The sequence below is a fragment of the Ictidomys tridecemlineatus genome, chromosome 11, assembly GCF_052094955.1.
Source record: "Ictidomys tridecemlineatus isolate mIctTri1 chromosome 11, mIctTri1.hap1, whole genome shotgun sequence".
Lineage (NCBI taxonomy): Eukaryota > Metazoa > Chordata > Mammalia > Rodentia > Sciuridae > Ictidomys > Ictidomys tridecemlineatus.
The window spans coordinates 83,170,247-83,190,086 of NC_135487.1; the positions used below are offsets into that span (position 1 = coordinate 83,170,247).

Sequence of the window (19,840 nt, forward strand, 5' to 3'; positions counted from 1 at the left end):
CTGGGCACAAGTCACGAGCCACTCAAAAGGAACAAGATTTATTTCTGAACTCCACCAGCACACTCCAAACATGCTCCCCAGGAACTCTTCTGAATGCCATGCGGCTTCTCTAGGAATCACACACAGGAAATCCCTCCTGCAGAAATCCCTCCTCCCGCACTTCCTCAACCAATGGGAACTCTCCGGGAATCCCCAGGAGAACTCCAATGTAGCTTGAGAACTCCAAAGTAGCAGGCCCAGGAAGACAGAAAAGGTCTAATATACAACTGAATAAATCCAGCATCATCTTAATGGCTTGCCTCTCAATCAATACTATTGGCAAAATGCCAGAGGCCATTTCGACTTGGCTGTGGCTCTCAGCATCTCCCCCCTTCTGTTTAATTAAACAACAAGCAATGTGGCTTTGGGACCCTGTCTGTTCGGTTGTTCAATAAACATATGGTTCTTACCCGTCATCAGATGAGCTGACCTCAAGACGTCAGCCTCCTGTCTTAGGTTGGTACCACTGCAATTAGATCTTCCCCATCACTGACTACTGGTCCAGCATACAGCCATAATTGTGGATAGGCCTATGAACCAGTGGGGGGGGGTGAAGTTCTTTGCCTCACCTCTGTTGGCCCCCAAATTTGGCCTTTGCACCAGTGGGGGGGTGAGGTTCTTTGCCTCACCTCTCTTGGCCCCAAAATTTTAGATCATCACTAGTAGAAGGGAGGAGGATGCAAAATGCCATGACACAAGGCCAAATTATGGCTCTCTTTGGAAAAATTGTACCACCAATGACACCATCTGCAAAGATACGCCAGCACTACCACAATTCACTGCATCAAAAGATAGTTCACAATGCATACAAATGATACAGAGTCCAGGCAAGTTCTGCAAGCAGTTCAAAGCAGAGGAATCCACCAATATGTCTATTTCCTCCCAAAGTAAATCAACTCCTTGATTGAGCATTACTTGTTGAGTTATTATTCATTGATGCATCAGTTTATACAGTTTGTTGTGATAACTATCGAAGAAGCTGTAGTTTGGTTTTATCTTTGTCTTTACCAGCACTGGGATGAAGATAGGAATTCTGGCATCGATGGCTAAAAAAAAAAAAAAAGAAAGAAATTATGTAACACTCCAACAGGTACTAAGAAAACAATTTTCTAAACAATTTACATTATCCTGAACAGAATTATTAAATATAATAAAAAGGAAAGGTGAAAGTAAACAAACAGATCTTTTAACCTTCTTATTTGTACAAATATTAAAACAATCCTCAACAGCTGTTTACACAATTTAAATTAAACTATTAACATCACGTGAATAAAATCAAAATATTTGGATCCATTTTTTTCATGAGCGCTCCTCATATATGATCTATGGATATATGCACATACAGACATACAACACAAAACAGAAGTGTGCACACATAACATACGACACATAAGACATTAGTAAAGGCCTTGTACCTTTACACAAGTGAAATCTCCATTGCAATGTTTAAAAACTCCACAGTCAAAAAATACAACTGATCAGAAAATCCTTAATCTAGGACTGTATGAGCTCAAAAAATAAAATAGAGCTTTATGATGTGGGAAAGGGCAATAATAAAATAGATATTGAAAAGACATCCTGGTTACCACCTGGGTTTGACTCTTTTTTGGATATCTCATCCTTTTTTCTGTAACTTGCATATGGGTCTGAAGGTGTTCCCACAAGCAAGCCTCAAGGTTTTTTTACATTTGAAATAGGCCTTAATGGTGTTCATTATTCATTAGCCTCCAGGTGTGGGAGAATCACTGTTGCAGATGTAAGAATAGCCAAGCTGGAGTTCTGGATATCAGCTGTTATAGATTTGAGTCAAATCATCTTCTTTTTGGTCTGTAGAAATCGCTTTGGTTAGTCTTTCTGGAATCCAAATTGGCTACTGTTCTCCCTGTGGAAACACACAAACAGAACCCTGATTCTAGACAATCACTGGGTCAGGACCTTTCCATTGTCCTTTTAGAATATCCTTCCAAGGTAACTTAGGCTTATGTTTATTTTTTGGACACATATGCCTTTTCAAAGCACTGAGCCCTGAAGAATCTAAATTTTAAAAGTTTAGAGAAAAAAAGGTTATTTTAAGTTTATCTTTGGGGGATATATACCCCTTTCCAATTCCCTCTTTTTGCTTTAATAAGTACATTTTAATAGTTTGATGAGCTCTTTCAACTATGATTTGTCATTGTGGAATGTATGGAATTTCTGTTATGTGAGTAATGCCAAATGATGAGCAAAATTGTTTAAAAGAGGTGGAAGTATAACCAGTACCATTATCTGTTTTTAACTGTTTTGGAACGCACACAGTGGCAAAATTTTGTAAGCAATTGAGCTACAATATCTTTAGTTTTTTCTCCAGCATAAAGGCATCTTAACCACCTTCAATTTAACCTTTTAAAGCCTTTTAATTATCATCTATACTGTACTTTTAAATTGTTTTTCACCACCTACAGCTTCACTTTTTTAAATGAGGCTTAGATTCTGATTAAATCGGTTTAATGTTAGTTTACACGGCTGCCCCTCAACTAAAGGCTTTTAGTAAGGACTCTGCAATCCTCTTTAGACAACTTATTTAAATCATTTTTTCTTTTTCTTTTTCCTTTTTCTTTTTTACTCCATTAAGAAGCTTTGTCTCAATCTGCCATGTACAAACACCTTTTTCTTTTTTCCTTTCTCAAGCTTTCAAAGTAAGCCTAGTTTCCTCAAAATCTCTTTAAATGGCATTAAAATGAATTTAAAAACTTAATGCTAGGCAGCATTTTAGAAAGCTATTCCCTATTTATGTCTGATAAAGTTATCCTAGTAACTATCTTTTCCTTTTAGATTGGAAAAACTTATCTGCCGCTTCCTCAAGCTGGACCGCCATCACCTGTACTTTCTCTGCACTCGCTGCCTGAATGCCTCCTTCCTCTAACAATTTACTTAACACCAGTTTGGTTTGGTTTTTACTAATTTTTAATTCCATATTTCTGTGATGAAGATACCCCTCACTAAGATAATGCAAAAGAAAACTGAGACAAAATGAAACAAAAATGGAAGAAAAATTTATTATATCAGCCTTTCTATCCTCCTGAAATGTCCATCTGTGCTTTCTCCCTATCTGTTCCTCAGATGCAAATAGTTTTTCCTATGAAGTGAGCGGCTTTTCCTCCGTCCCACCCATCTCCAAGGACTGGCAACTTAAAACAAATGCGAAACAAAACGGAAGAAGAATCTTTAAATGGTTACCCATCCTCTCGCACTTCCCTCAGGATTGAACAGTTTACCTTATCACTTACCCTCAAGCATTCCCCGAATGGGCCACCAAATGCTGCAGTCTGGCTGGGCACAAATAATGAGCCACTCAATAGGAACAAACTTTATTTCTGAACTCCACTAGCACACTCCACACACGCTCCCCAGAAACTTTCCCAAATGCCACGCCACACGGCTCCTCCAGGAACCACACACCAGAAATCCCTCCTTCAGAAATCCCTCCTCCTTCACTTCCCCAACCAATAGGAACTCTCTGGGAATCCCCAGGAGAACTCCAAAGTAGCAGGCTGAGAGACAGACAGTAAAGGTCTAATATGCAAACGAATCAATGCAGCATCACCTTAATGGCTTGCCTCTCAACCAATACTATTGGCAAAATGCCAGGGGCCATTCCAAATTGGCTGTGGTTCTCAGCATTTAGTGGTATCACATATTGGAACCAATTTCCTATAACAACATTCAGGAAAAGTCATACTACGTAGACTTATGTATTTGTATTCTAAAACATAAAGCTGAGAAAACATACAACCCTAAACGTAAGAACCATTGAAGTCTAGTGATTAAAAATGGACCCTGGAGCCTGCTTGACTCCTGGCTCTGCACTTACTAGCTGACTAACTTTCAACATTTCTTTGTGCTTCTGTTTCTTCAGGTATAAAATCAGAGTAATAATAGTAATAGTAATGAGAAAATAATAGTACTTCCTCATAGGATTATTTTGAGGAGTAACATAAAGAATTAAGAATATATTAGGAGCTTGCGGAGCTTAGTGCAGCCTGCGGGCAGACTGGGTGCACTGAGGCCACTGGTGCCAACTGCAACCCTTGGCTGGCTGGTGCCCAATCCCGGGGCATACTGCTGGAAACTGGCCAGGTGTGAGCTTTAGATCAGCCAGGCGGCATGCTTGACACAGCTGCAGAGGTGGCAATGGTATGGCGGTGGGGACCCTGCACCCAAGCCAAGAGGATGGCCATGGTGTTCATGTGCAGCATGGAGGACATACTGTTCACCAGCAGCCCCTTCATGTGGAATCTGACAGTGTTCACACTCTGGAGATGGTCTACAGAGCAGCTTGCCACCAGGTGCAGCTGACTTGTGCAGGCTGTGGATGTGTACAAGATGAAAGAGGACAGGCACTGCCAGGTGCACCTCCTGGATGACAGAAGGCTGGAGCTGCTGGTTCAGCCCAAAGTGCTGTAAAGAGAGCTGCTGGATCTGGTGGCTTCACACTTCAACCTGAAACAAAAGAGTATTTTTTGTTCATAGATGACACTGCTCAGCAGAATTGGCTGCAATTGGAAAACCAAGTTCTGGACAATGACCTGCCAAAGATGCCAGGCCAAGCCGCTTTGCACCTTGCCATCAGTTTCCACACATCGGAGACACCTCTCGTTTCTCTGGGGTGTGGACCAGAGAAAGACAAACACAGAGACTAGAGCAGCTAGCCCCAGTGCAAAGCCTTGGATCTGCCTATGCTCAGACAGAAGCAGGCACCAGGACAGGTCACTGAGAGGTGGGACTGCTTGCTGGGACCCCAAGAGTCAGGGTTGGACTTCAGAAGCCAGATGAACACAGAACCTCATTCCGAGGGGGGTGAGCCACGAATCAACTAGTGCTGGGACATCCATCTTTCTGGACTATTGAAGGTCAGCAAGAGACCAGGTCTCGCAGACAGGCCCGCTGCCTGTGATGTCCTTCCTAACTTGGTCACCTAGTGTGCTTGACTCACTTGTCCCCTCTCTGTGGCTGCACCTGATGGATTTCAGCTGGGCGGCAATGTCCCTCTTTACCCATAAGCTGGGTTGACTACATCCATCTCCCTGGCCCCACAGCACTGTGTGCATGTTACATTTCACTGAGGTGGTGGCTGCAGGAAGGCTCTGGATGTGAACTCACAGGTCTGACAGACCCCAGTTTGAGTCACAGCTCCAACACTGCCTAGCTGTGTGGCATGGAGAAGTTGACCTGACATCTCTGTGCCCCAGCTTTCTAATGTAGAGTCCACAATTTCCTTTCTATCACATCTGCTTTTGCTGACAATTAAAGGAAGTGACCTTTGTGGAGCACTCGGTTGCCCCAGCACGTAGATACCCTTTGTTAACTGGGTTCTTTGGTCACCAACAGCCACTGCTTGTGACTAACATAAACACAGCTTAGGGAAAACTAAACTAATCAGGTCTTGAAAGAGATGAAAAGATGAGATCAGCAGAAACAAGTGGCCAATTTCATTGGGGTGCTGCTGGCCAAACAGACTCCGCCCTCTCTGATCCCTGGTCATTCTGTTAGTATCCCACCATGAGGGAGTCTGGTCTGGCTTGGTGGCAGCCCAGCTAGGAGGTGTGCTAAGCAGGTGTGTGCTCTTCTGCCCTAGTCCCGCACTGGGGCAGCCTCAAGCCACATGCACCCAGTGAGTCCTGCGGCCTCTGCACCTGTGACCTGCAGGCCAGAGAAACCTGCCTGAGTCAACTTTAAAGTCCCAGAGGAAGGGACTTAAAAAGGAAGCATTGGAGACAGAGAAAATATGCACGAGAAAATCCATGGACCTCGTAGTATTGGTCTAATTTTTCTCTGTTAGAGATCCATGAAGTTCCTGCTGGAGGACAGCATGTACCATGGTGTCTCCTTAGGGAAAGTACATCTTCTCTATGAGGTCAGTGTGACATAACTGGACACATTTATGAGTCTAACAGACCATAATCACTCTGCAAGTATAGTGAATCATTTGTATTAGACATTTTCTCTAATTCATTGTTCTTTAATTATAAAATGAGAACTTAAACAGGTGGAGGACTCCTGTTTCATGCCTATCTCATAGAAGGCTCCAGAGAAAAGTCTGCTGTTTAATTCCCAGTATTGATGTCATCATTACTAGAGATTCCTAACACCCTTCCCAATGTGTGTTGCCTAATGGGTATTCAGAGGTGTTTAATGAATGAACAATTTGTACTTCCCAATGTCTGTTGCCTAATAGGTATTCAGAGGTGTTTAATGAAAGAACAATTTGTACTAATATATATTAAAAAGTGCTAGAATAAGTGTAAACTAGTATTAGATCATAGCTATTATAATAATGTGAATTGATGATTTCGTTTCCAGTGAGGATATAAAGAGTTATTCTTATATCTTTATTTATATTAATACATAATTGACACACAAAAGTTGTGCACTCAATTATGTATTTATTTCATAATATGTTATTACATGGTATACAATAATCTTTTGATATATGTGTACTTTGTGAAATGGTTCAATTAAATTCATAATTTCATCAATTCACTTCATTTTTTTTTCAGAACATTTATCATCCACTCTCAGCAATTTCTAAATGTATATTAACTTTAATAATTATGATATACAATATATCTCTGGGACTTATTCATTCTAACAGAAATTAGAAATTCCCAATACCTTTCACCCCTATGTTCTGGGGACCACCATTCCATTCTCTGCTTCCACGAGTTGGCCTTTTTCATGTTACACATGTGCACTGTCTATGCCTGTCTTATATCATTTAGAATAATGCCCTCCAGTTTCATCCACTTTGTCACAAATGACAGGATTTATTTCTTTTTAAAGATTGAATTTTATTCCATTGGATATACCACATTTAAATATTCATTTATCTGTTACAGAAAGGATGTTTCAGTGTCTTGGCTATTGTGAACAATGTTGCAATGAACATGGAAGTGCAGAATTCTCTTCAGCATACTGATGTAACAGCCTTTGGCTTTATACCCAGAAGGGCGATTGCTGGAACCAGGGTGTAAACAATTATCTGCCATATGGTCAAACCACATTTTCTAATATTGGTTATTTTTGATATTTAATACTTATTAGTGTTTTTTTCCATCAGCAAAACTCAGTTTAATGCAAAAGGGTAAACTAGAAGTATATGACAAAGGTTTTAAAAGCATGCATGCATTACTAAATATTTCTATTTCTAAGTGTTGATCCTAAATAATCATGCACCAAATTGGGCTATATGGATGCTTATGGTGGTTTATTTATAAAAATATTAATTACAAAGAAAAAAAGAGCTGGGGACATGGACCAGAGATAGAGGTACAATACCCAACATATCAAAACAACAAAAATCTGACTGCTACAAAAAGATTGGTACAGTAAATCTTGGAAATTAATAAAATAGAATGTTTGCATCTATTTGAAACATTTTCATTTTTATTAGCACATTATAATTATACATAATAGTGGAGTTCATTCTGATACAATCATACATGACTAGAATGTAATTTGCTCCATTTCAGTCCCAGATATTTCCTCTTTCCCTCCCCTCTTCCCTGTCTCTATTCTCTTCAACTCTACTGATCTTTCTCCTATGTATTTATTGTTTTTTAAATTGGTGCTTTATATGTGCACATGAAGGTGGAATTCATCATGGTACAATCATATATGTACAGATCATAAATTTGGTCAATTTATTCTGCATCCTCCCCTTACAGTCCCTCCTCCTTCCCCTTCAATCCTCCTCTTCTACTACTTTGGTCTCTCTTCTATTTTCATGGGGCCCCTGCCTTTTCCGCCTTATTCTACTCTAGCTTCAGCATATGAGAGAAAACATTTGCCCTTGATTTTTTGAGTCTTGTTTACTTCACAAATGCCATTATTTCATCCCTCTTTATGGCTGAGTAGAATTCCATTATATATATTATTTTTCTTTATCTTTTTATTTGTTGATGTGCACTTAGACTGTATCCATTACTCCACTATTGTTCACTGCACTGCTATAAACATTGCTATGCATGGATTGCTATAGTATGCTAATTTTAAAGCACTTTAACATTTAATTTTTAATGATATAGAAGGAAAAAATGTTTTAAGTACATTATGATTTTTTTTAAAAGAATCTGATGATTGTGGAGGGGTTGTGCATATACATCTATGTATGTATGTATATGTGGGGATTGATAGAGGTTTCTAAGTCATACACCAAAATATCAATAATAGTGTTTATTTCTGGATTGTTCATTTATGAAAAATTTTTGTTCTTTTGTTTTTGCTTTTCTAAGTTTTCCACATGAGTCTATATTACTTTTGAAGTTTGGAAAAAATAGTAAAAAAAAATAAACAATGCAGTGAATTAAAATCTTGAAAACAGAGAGGGGGCATGGAGGTAGGAAAGATTGGTGGAATGAGTTAGAAATGATTACCCTAAGTACATGTACATAGACACAAACAGTGTGAAATACTTTGTGTACAATCAATGACTTGAAAAATTGTGCTCTATATGTGTCATGTGTAATAAACTTCATTCTGCCATCATGTATACCAAATTAGAATGAATAATTTAGTTAAAATAATAAACAAATATTTGTTATACAAGTTAAACAAATAAAATCTTGAAAACATAAAGACAGTCTTTGAAAAAAAAAGAGAATTTTTTTTAGCTTGTTTAAAAAGTAAAAGATCTAATAAACAGAAGTGCCTAATAGCTTTCTGGACACTCCCTGAATTCATGTGAAATCTGAAAAATTACTTTACCTATTAGCACCCACCCACTCACAGAGGTGAAGACATAAGAAAAAATTGGCCTAAAATATGTAGAAAAAAATTCTTTCTTCATTTAAACAGAACAAAATTTAATTTATCCTGGCAGTCTTAATAAAACTTCAAAAGTGATTTAAATGTTTACAAAAGAAAAAATCTAAAAAGATTCAAAAAATATAATATTTTGTCTAAGAGATATTTGAAAATATTTTATTATGCAAGAATTTGGCTTCAGCTGAATAGACCAATATAATTGTACAAGGCACTTGCCAAATGTTATAATAATTGTGGTTATGTAAAATCAAACCATTTACCCTGACCATTTTAATAAAAATTATATTTGGAAATGGTGGCTCTCCTCTGTAATCCCAATGACTAGGGTTATGGGGGGTTATGGCAGGAGGATCCCAAGTTCAAAATCAGACTGAGCATTTAGTGAGGGTCTAAGCAATTTAAAAAGATCCTGTCTCAAAATAAAACATAAAAATGGCTGGGGATGAGGCTCAGTGGTTAATCACTCCTGGGTTTAATTCCCAGTACCAAAATCATAATAACAACATCATTCATTACAAATAAATACCTTCTAGTCTTATTTCTTTTTAACCTCTTCACTGTGCAAACATTCCCTTGGGCAACTTAATCCTTCTAAAATTAATTTTCACTAACAATCACTAACAAGCCAAAACAGTATAAGAGAAACCTAAATGAGAAATAAGCAGGTTTGTATGGCTCCAATAGACTAGAATTTAAGAAAAATATATATCACAATAAATGTGACTTTAACTGATTATCAGACTCACTATCACCTCCAAATGTATCATATTATCATGTTATCAACTTAATTCTTCATATCTTCTACCACCATATACAATATTCCCCTTAAACAAAACAAAGAATTGTCTGGACTTCCTTGTTTCTCTCCTGGCATCAAGGGATCTATCACAACATTTTCATTTATCAGTCACTCATATGAGAAACTTGAGTTCAGGATCTCATTAGCTCCTGCCTACATTATTTTCATAGGCTCCTAATTTGTCTCCTCATCTCATATATTATCACTTGAATTCAAAAGCATCAGCCTGCCAGGAAGCTCAAATATCACTTTAATCATACTACAACTCAGTTCAAGAATCCTAGTTTGAATTTTATCCTATGAGCAGTGGAAAGCAAACTATAATGGCATTCAAAGGTCTTGTCTAATCTTCTGCTTTTGCTCCATATGAAGTATGTGAAATCAGGAAGATCTAGAACCAATTATATGAGTGTCTTGCTCAGCTGTCCTCCCACCTCACTTTCTTGTCAATGCAAATTCATCCTCCCAGCATGCTCAACTGAAATTCAAATACAATTTTTAGTAACCAGTACAGCTTTAAATGAACTCTTTTCCTTTATAATTTCAACAACCCTCACATATTGTCTGACCCATGAACAGGACAGAAAGTCATACTGTCTCTTACTGACAAATAATTATAATTATTTTTTTAACTTGAGGTAATTTTTTGTGGACCCTTTATTTTTTGTACTTCTCACAGTTCCTAACAGCTAGAAACTGGCAAATGCACAATTAATATTTGGTGAAAAATAAATTATCTGCATTTTGTGTTTTATACAAAGCCAAGTGTGTGGTGTGTGTGTATGTGTGTTTAAGAGACAGAGAATTTACTACATATCTCCAAGACTTTTCTCTAACAAACAGATATTATTTCACACTAGTTCATGTATGGGGGTTCCCAAAACCATCCCTAGGTTTGGTAATTCTTCAAGAGAACTCACAAGACTCAGCATATAGTTGTATTGTGGCTACGATTTATTACAGCAACAGGATACAAAGCAGACTCAGGCACAATTTTTTAGCATCAAATTGTCACATGTGTTGTCTACTAGAAAAACTCATTAGAGACTCAGTGCTGAAGGTTTTTATTAAGTTGGTTACTTTAGCACCCTTTGCTTAATTTGGACCCAAATGCATGACTCTCAGAAGGTGTTTATCAAAAATCACACTTTGTGCAGTCTAGGCACATTTAGCATCTTGTATCATTTAGATGAAGTTTTATGTCATGTATAGAACTATTTACCACTCAGGTTTCCAGATACTAGCTAAGAACAACCTGGTAAACCTTTCTAAAGACAGCAGTCTTGAGTGTGCTTTATTATATCTTTTACATTCTATTGATTTCACATTTTTATGGGAGAAATGTTATAGTGTTTAATGTTTCTGATTTAAAAGGGTTCCACAAATAGATTTTTAGAAATTAAAACATAGCCTTTAATTATAGTTGCATTCCTAGACTGGCATCCACTAGGTAAAAGTTATGCAATTTTAAAATAATTTACTTACCACTGGTATTTCAGGATTTTTTTTCCCTTGTAAAATGAGGAATGATTCTTAAATCAACATTTTTGTTCTTGTCAGAAAAAAGGAAATAAATATAACATCTAAAGAAAGCATACCTTTTCAAATAAGTTTGCCATCTATTCTTTAAGTGCCAACTAGATGCCAAAGCCTTGTTGTGTATCTTAGGCACATCAGCTTACTAAATCCTCAAAATCACCTCAAGTGTCAGTGACAGATTCAATTTTACAGATTTTTAAATTCAAGAGCCTAAGTAACCACAACCAGGTCTACCATTGTGGAACTGGGATTAGGCTTAAACCTACCTCATTCCAAACTCTTGTTCTTAGCTTTATGCTAACTTTCTCTACCTAACTTCAAAGGCACATATTTCTTATTTTGAATCATTTCCCTCAAACTCTGTTTCTTTGTTTGTTTGTCTGTACCAAGCACTATTCTTTCTTTCCAGAAATACAAATTTGTAATGAAAGAAACTGAGCATGAGGGGTGGGGCTGCAGCTCAGTGCCAGAGCACTTACCTAGCGTGTGTGAAGAACTGGGTTCAATCCTTGGCACCACATAAAAATAAACAAAGGCATTGGGCCAATCTACAACCACAAAAATAAATAAAAAATATAAAGAAAAATTGATGATGAAGAAGGGGAGATAATCAAGAGATTTCCCATTCTCTACCCAGCCTAAAAGATAAAAAAAAAAACAAGCAATATGCTTAACTGTGTTTACCTTGATTAAAGCCAGATTTTAATTGGAACTGAAAGGGTGAAGCTTATCACAGGATAGTTTTTCATTTCCAAGTCTTGCAGAGGACGAATCAAATGATACCCATGGCACACAAAAAAATCATTAAGAAGCTTCCTATTTAGAAACTCTTCAGCACAGAACACACTTTCCCCCTTTATCTGGCATCACCCTGTTTGAAGTAATACCTGTATCAGAATCTTGGCATTACACATATCATCTGTGGGGATTTTGAATCATTTATTCACAAAATGTGGATCCCTAGGCTTGCTGTGAGAATTAAATAGGATAGTATATTTTATGAAGATCATGAGTTCAAAGCCAGCCTCAGCAATGGTGAGGGGCTAAGCAACTGAGCAAGACACTGCTATAAATATAAAATACAAAATATGGCTGGGGATGTGGCTCAGTGGTCCAGTACTCCAGAGTTCAAGCCATGGTACCAATAAATTATATTCAAAAGGCCTAGTAGACATGTTTGCCTGCAATGACTAAATAACTGACTTAAGAAGATAGCCAGAAAGTGTGCTGACCACCAGGTATCACCATTGGGCCAAAAGTACTCACCTAACTGCTCCAGGTAGTGGAGTAGAACCTAGGAGCAAAACAAGATTATCACTTTCACCTACAGTACATTCAAAATTGATATAGGCTTTTCTGCACCTTGGGAGCTGGTATTATGCACACATACACTCTTACACACACACACACACACACACACACACACATATATATATAATTTGTACCATTCATTATTCTCTTACAGGTGTGCTAAAAATTATGTACTATAATAAATTAGCTGAATATACTCAGATTTGTTACCAAAATTTAATTTTTAAAATTATCCTCAGTGGTTTATTTATTGAGAATCAATAGTGCTTTACATATCCTTTGGTTTAGCCAACCAGATATTATAGAGCTCCCATAGACTTCAATATTGCCACAGTGGACAATTTTCTGGCTCCAATTCCACAATCCATTGACATTATTTCCTTTACAATTTTAATGGGATGATAGATTAAAAAAGAAAGTACAATATATTTAGTGTAAAAATAAGGTTTGTGACCACTATATGTGGATTAAACAAAGATTATTAACTCTTCTCCTTGACCTCAAGAACTCAAAAATTCAGTGATAAACTTTTTTTTCTATTTTTTTGAAAAGAAAAAAATACCCTAGGGCAAATCTGTCAATCTGTGAATAATCCTGAAATTACTCAAGGAATATTGCCACACCTGGCTGCATTCTGAAACCTACTAATGTCTCTCCCAAAGAGTGCACAGGGCAAATAGGGAGAGGCTCATTTTAAAATGAGCACAGAGTTTGGGCTTCCCTCATGGTTCTAAGTCCCCCACAATTAGACTCACAGTGGTCACTTCAAAACAGGTAATTTGATGAGCATTAGCTTGGAGCTTGAGGTGCAATCTACAGTCTCATCACTGTTGCCTCATCTGCTAGGAATCCTTGCCTTAAAATAAGGCCAACTTGGCCTACCTCAGCCTCAATCTGGATGCACAAAACCCCTCCTAGCCTACCAGAAAGAAGAGTGAAACCAAGCATAGGCTGTTCACAGCGGTCGTCCTTGGAACTCAGAGCATCTGGAATCATTTTTGTTTTTAAACAGCTCAAAATCCACTTTTTATTTTACAAATATGGAAATGTCTTAAGGGAAACAAGAAGCATCCTCTCTCCCCCCTTTGGCCATCTTTCCCCTTCCTAGTGAATTGGGAAAAAAGAGCTGTCATCAGGAACCATTTGGAGCCAGGAAGGCAGAAGCCAAGGCCAACCTAGATAAACCCATTTGTGGAGTTTCTGTGACAAACAAAAAAATTCATGAGCAAAAAAAAAAAAAAAGATGCTTATAAAACTAAATATGGATCTCAGCATTAACAGCTGAACAGAGAAAGGAATTAATTCACTTTAATTAAAAAATCACGAGTGGATGATAGTGTGTAGAAACTGAAAATTTACAAACTATTTGAAGCCTGGAATCACTGACTATTCATAAACTACACAGATGGATCATGGGTGGTAGTGAACAGCAGAAAGGGATTATGGATCAATCTGCATTGCTCTACTGATCCCCATGCCACCAGTCTTCGAGGAAATCCTGACTTTGATTAGATACTGAGCCAGGCTAATGCGGGCAGCAAATCCAGGGAAAGATCAGTAGATCCTTCCACTGGGTTCACAATTTTGATCTGCACCCCAACAAATGAAGAATCTCATTGATTTTGGCGCCTTGACGTGCAGCCAATCAAATCCTTTTGAATGGTGAGTTCATGAGAAGTAGTCTGAGCAGATGCATCCAAACGTACACTGAAACTAATGTTGCCATGTGTCATAGGAAAATGAGACTGTTGCATTGCCAACTGGTGTGGCTTGGTCAAATCTGGCTGTGGAATGGCATACTGACCTTTAATGGTATAGACCTCTAGATGTGGTCCTTCCAGGTCAAGGTTGAGGCACATAGATGGGATAGTGTGGGTAAAGCTCGCACTGTCACTGCCTGTGCTATACCTGCCCTGACCACCTGCAAAGATGAATGGAGAACTTGACTGCTTGGGCCAGTATGGATTGGTCATGCCCTTGGAGGGAGGGATCTTCAACATGACCACACAAATGATGGATTGCACAATGGCAGCAATAGTGCTGGCCAATAGTTGGTCTCTGGGGGCCTTGGTGGTGCACAGAGTGGATGGGGAAACTGTGGCCAGGGTGTTCTTGCAGGTTGCTTGACAAGGCATGAAAGGGCCTTCGTGGGGGATGGAGGCAGTAAACTCTGGCCCTCTCTGGCTGCACATTGGTCTGCAGTCTGTGTCCTGGATGCTGGAGAGAGCACTTGGATGAGTTTGGGATGGCGATAATCGCTCTGGCGCTGGACTGGGTTTAGGACTGCAGAGATGGCTGCTGGCCAATTGCTGTCCAGGGTCAGGATGGTCACGGGGTCAGCGGTGGTCTCAGAGGGGAGGCAACTGCTGGTGGGGAAGAGTCCTCCGGGAGGATGGAACCTTGGAATGGGCGCCCACAAGTGGTGGATGTCAGGATCAGGTACTATGAGAACGCTGTGGTCCTTGGTGATCAATAAGCATTTGGAGAAGGACAAAGACACTGCAGCAGATGCAGACTAGAGCGATAATCAGGATACTCACAGGATAACTTGACTTTTCCTTCTTGGTTTTCTGGATTCATGTTTGTCTTTCCCACTGGGGTCTTTCTTGTAAGTGTGGTGACATTTGCTGAAATTTCATTCTGATGAGTACTTAGGTAAAGAAACTAAAAAGTGCTGTTCCCTTTGTACTTTTTGTTTACACACTACACCTCATCCAGGCCTTGGTTGATGACTACTTTGGGTGGGGAGGGGGGCCTAAAGATGCAGGGACACCCTCCTTGCCTTTCTTTCTGAGGGCCCCCTGTGTTACATCTCTATCCTACCTCTTCTCTTTCCTTCCTTTGTTATTGTCCCTCTGTTTCCATTCACCTTTTTTCAACCATGGCCTTAGGATGGCAAGTTAGGGTCTAAATTAGAATTGACAAGCTGGGGGATCCCAAGTGCTACAAAGAGAGTATATCCCTGTGAGTATGTTGCCAGGATGCCCCAGAACCCTGTTGTGATAAAAATTTGGTGTTCCAGAGGTGGCCTGGCTTCTGTGGAAACCAAGTGGATCATAAATGTCCTTTTCTTTGAGTCAGACAGGTGCTGGTTTATCTCACTTTTTCACTACTGTCCCTGTCTTAGAGACCAAGGAGAGGGTTTCACACTGAGTCTTTTGGACCTTTGACATTCACTGAGTTCTTCAGATGTTTTGGGGGAAGGGACAAGTGTTAGGTGTTTTATGAACATTCAAAGTTTGTTTCCAAACAGAAGAAAGCTTTCTGTTCTCTATCAGTCTTTTTTTTTCTCTTTGGGTTCACTTTACCTCTTTATTGAGTTTGGGTGTAGGGGTCTCCCTCTTCATGAAAAAGAATTAAAAATTAGATGTGAAGGTTAGTATTTTGAATGAGTAATTAAATTACAGCACATTATACATGTGTGTCTTCAAGAGTTAGATCCTTCCCACCACCACCACCAATGTGTTCTTCAAGCCATTTGCCAGAAATGCCTACTTATAAATGCTTCCTTATTGTAAGAACTGTGCAAGTGAGGAACAGTGATACTTAAGCCTCATTAGGTTGACAGTACCTATAGCTCTGGTCTCATGATTTTGATAAAACCTTTCAGACTGAATTTGAAGAAAGCCTGATGGGCCTATGTAGAAAAGTTTCTGCCCTCAAGTTGGCAGGATATTGGACTTGGGCTGAGTTTAAGAAACATTAATCAGTAAATTTAGGGTAACACCAGCCCCATCCACCTCCTGAAAATAGAACAACCTCTCAATTGACATCCCCTTCACCTCCCACCTGTAAAAGCCCTTGACCTAGGAATGTGGGCCTTTACAACTGCTCTTCATCCCAAGGGGTTAGTACTACCATTGAACAAAGATGATTCCCAGAAAGGATTCTGGAAGGATTCTGATGCCTGTCTATTGTAGTTTATTCTGCATTAACTCTGAAAATTTAACAGGGTTTCACTTTATGCTAGGCGGACTCCCTGTAGAACCTTTCCATTTAATGAGTGGCAGAATACAATAATCAATTTTCAATAAAGGCAATGAAAAGGCATTTTTCAAGAAGTGTTATTTTTATGTGAGCTTGAAAGTAAAGGCTAACTATAATAAGCAAAGAAGGGGGGGCTTCTTGCACAGAATTGTTGGTTATTTCTAATGTCTATCAGGATCATATTGCTTTGACAGTGCAGCCATGTGCTAAGAGCCACTGAGGAATCTGAACAAGAGCTGTGCAGGTGGCCAGAATGTGCAGGTGTCTCAAATCAAAACAGAACCACTTGATTTGAGACAAGAAGTCGCAGACAACAGCTCTGCTTTGAAGGTTTGATGGCTATTTAGTTTTCTGTTTTTTTTTTTTTAATTTCAATTCACTTCCATCATGGTGATGAGCCTCACACATAAAGACAATTCACGTGTGTAAAGAAACCAGGGGATTGATAAAGGTTGGGAGCACATTCTGGTCATTTCTGTGGAAAGTGATATGTGTTTTATTAATTGTCTTTATTATTATGTGATAAGGAAATGAGCCACCTTGTTCATAGAGCAGATATTTTGCTATAATGCCTCCCTTGAAAAGAGTTTTATTTTTTTTTGAAATTTTATTTTTATTTCAGGGTGTGTTGCTGAGAAAGTTTCAAATGTCACAGTCTTCCTTTTTATTTTATTTTTTTGTGGTGCTACATATTGAATCAGGTCTTCAGGCATGCTAGGCAAACTCCCTACCACTGAACTACACTCTAGTTCCACAGTCTTTTTTGAAAGGAAGAGGTAGGAGCTAATTAACATGTTTATAGAAGTATTAGGGAAGGGTAAGTTCAGTTTCAACTTCAGGGTGTATGCAGACAGAACCTCCCATAATTTTACTTATAATATATTTCTCTAATATTCATTTGATGTCACATTTGTGCTTAGCATGTTAGATTGGTGTGTAATTGGCTGGCTTACACAGAACATTCAGGGGACTCCAGGATTGGTTGAGCCCTGAGTCACATATGTACTTTACTGGAGAGAAATGGGAAGGAGAGTGATGGGGCTTATGGGGATGACCTTGAGATAGCCCAGAGTAGATCTAAAGGTAGACTAAAAAACCAAAAACAAGTTTTAATTATGGGAAATTTAAAACAGGCATGAAAGTAAACCCAACAGTATTTAAACTCTGTGTATACCTCAGTTTCAAAAATTATCAACTCATGAACAGTCTTTTACCTCTACTACCATTATAAATAATAATCTTTAAAAACAATTACACACAATACACTAATATGGCTGTGTTCCTAAAACATTCTTTATTTATAAAAATAGGTAGCTGCCTTTTATAACCCTGAATTCAAGGATGGATAGTGTTAGATTGTATGTTTAGGTGTGTGGTTCCTGTGCATTTTAGAATTGACTGAAATAAGGGTTGAGGTTCATCCTTCATAAGATGGATATCTGTTACTTCCTCACCATTTATTTAAAGACCACAGAATTGCTTTGGCATCTCTGTCAGAAAGGGCACCTACTATGTGCAAACCACTTACACTCTCATGGTAAACAAGACACTGGAAGGTAAATATCTCATTGCCCCAGTCTGGCTGCAGCAAAATAACCGGGGTGTGACAAGCAACTTGCATAGATTGATACAGCAGGAGTAGGAGCCGTTTATTGTAGGACAGGAGGAGTATTTATACATTCCACATAGCTTATCTTAATTAGCATAAACCGAGATATAGCAGTCAACCAATAAGAAATCTCCACACTTAATGGCTCCCTGGTGTTACTTCACAAACCACTCCCTCTGGCATTTTGCCAGGTGCCATTCAGACTTGTTTACAGACTCTAACATTTCTCTGGCAAAATGCCAGGTGCCATCCTGACTTGTTTACAGACTCTAACATCCCATCATCTCTTCCTATTGTATCCTGAAGCTCCATCTCCTAACCTGTGTTAGAGCAAAGGGCTAAACCAGGGTCCATGGTCTGGAAAGCGTAACTCTGCTGGCAAGCCAGCTGTGGGGGACAGGAGCTAGTGAGTGGGTGTGAAGTTTCTACCCTGGAAGGCCTGTCCAGCTAAGGCAGTGGGAGATGGGGTAGAGGAGAGGGCACTGAAGGAGGGAAGCCCCCACATCTGCATCTTGCAACAGGGAAGCTCTGTGCTCTCCAGCAGGGAGCAGAGGAGCTGCCTTCAATGCCCCCCTGGGGAAGGCTGCTCTGAGCCTCAGGTGGTGTTTCTGCAGTTGAGGGTGAGGAGCAGGGATGGAGGGTACAGCATGTGAGCCCTGTAGGTGGACAACCCTGGTGCGTTTCCTTCATCTTGCCTGGGTTTGTCCTTTATACATGACTCCCCCGGACCTCCTGTTACCAGAGCTGTGACCTTCTGTTTGGCAGTGAGGAGGGGAGCCATATAGATGTGGACCCATCTGGTCACAGGAGTGGTGGTGAAAGGCTCACCCTGACATAGGGTGATATGAATGACCACATTCTGCAAAAGGCAGCATCCTAAGTGTGGACCATTGTCAGATCACCAGGGTGATTTTGGGTTTGGGTCAATTTGTCTTCTCCCACGTTGACATTGCCTCAGTACTAACTGCCTGGTTTCTCCTTAGTCACCTGAAAGATTCTCCCCTAAAGATTCTCTCAATAACCAACTGCCCACTGTCAGATTCTGACTGGAATTATCTTTCCCGATATCCAAACACCAGACAGCTCAGACACTTGGAACTGAGGGGCATAAAACTGACCAATTTCAGTCCAGAGCCCCTCAAAATTCTGCTGGACAATGTTACAGCTACACTGGAGAGCCTGGACTTGGAAGCTTGTGGGATCTCTGACTCCCAGCTTTAGGCCATCCTGCATGCACTGAGCTGCTGCTCTCAGCTCAGGGTTCTGAGCTTCCATGGGAACCGCCTCTCTACCTCAGCCCTGAGGGACCTGCTGCTTCACCCTGCCAGGCTGAGCCAGTTGAGCGTAGAGCTGTTCCGTGCCCCTCTGGAGAGCTATGATGCCCAGAGTGCCATCCACCCAGGGAGATGTTCCCAACTCTGTGCTGAGCTCACAGCAATACTGAAGAACTTTTGGCAGCCAAACGTCCTTATTTTCAATAATGTCCCCTGTCTTTAATGTGGCTACAAATTCATCTACAACTAGGGCCTCATTCATTGCTCCTGTCCAACTGCTACCTAGTTGGGTGTGTATAAAAACCATACTTCTAGGCAATTGGATGTATAACCAGGATATAGAGTAATCTTAGAGGGAACACAGAGCCCAACATTTCAGACATTGCCTGAAGTGTGGAATGGGAAAGAAAGTTCAGCAGGGGGCTATATTGGAGGGAAGCCCTGAGAGGATAGGACCTTCAGGACATGTGTCTTTATGGA

General features: G+C 39.7%; 1 long non-coding RNA gene and 2 pseudogenes across 1 annotated transcript; 1 reads left to right on the top strand and 2 right to left on the bottom strand.

The window, feature by feature from the left end:
- Positions 1–22: 22 nt before the first annotated feature.
- Positions 23–11,730, bottom strand: LOC144368163 (uncharacterized). The gene is made up of 2 exons (XR_013427939.1): positions 11,659–11,730; positions 23–1,085 (listed from the first exon to the last, which is right to left on the bottom strand). It is a non-coding gene; the product is annotated as an uncharacterized LOC144368163 (long non-coding RNA).
- Positions 2,526–4,718, top strand: LOC144368177 (FERM domain-containing protein 4B pseudogene; annotated as a pseudogene).
- A 2,200-nt stretch (positions 11,731–13,930) lies between the features above and the next one.
- On the bottom strand, positions 13,931–14,852 carry LOC144368178 (poly(rC)-binding protein 2 pseudogene; annotated as a pseudogene).
- Positions 14,853–19,840: the final 4,988 nt, after the last annotated feature.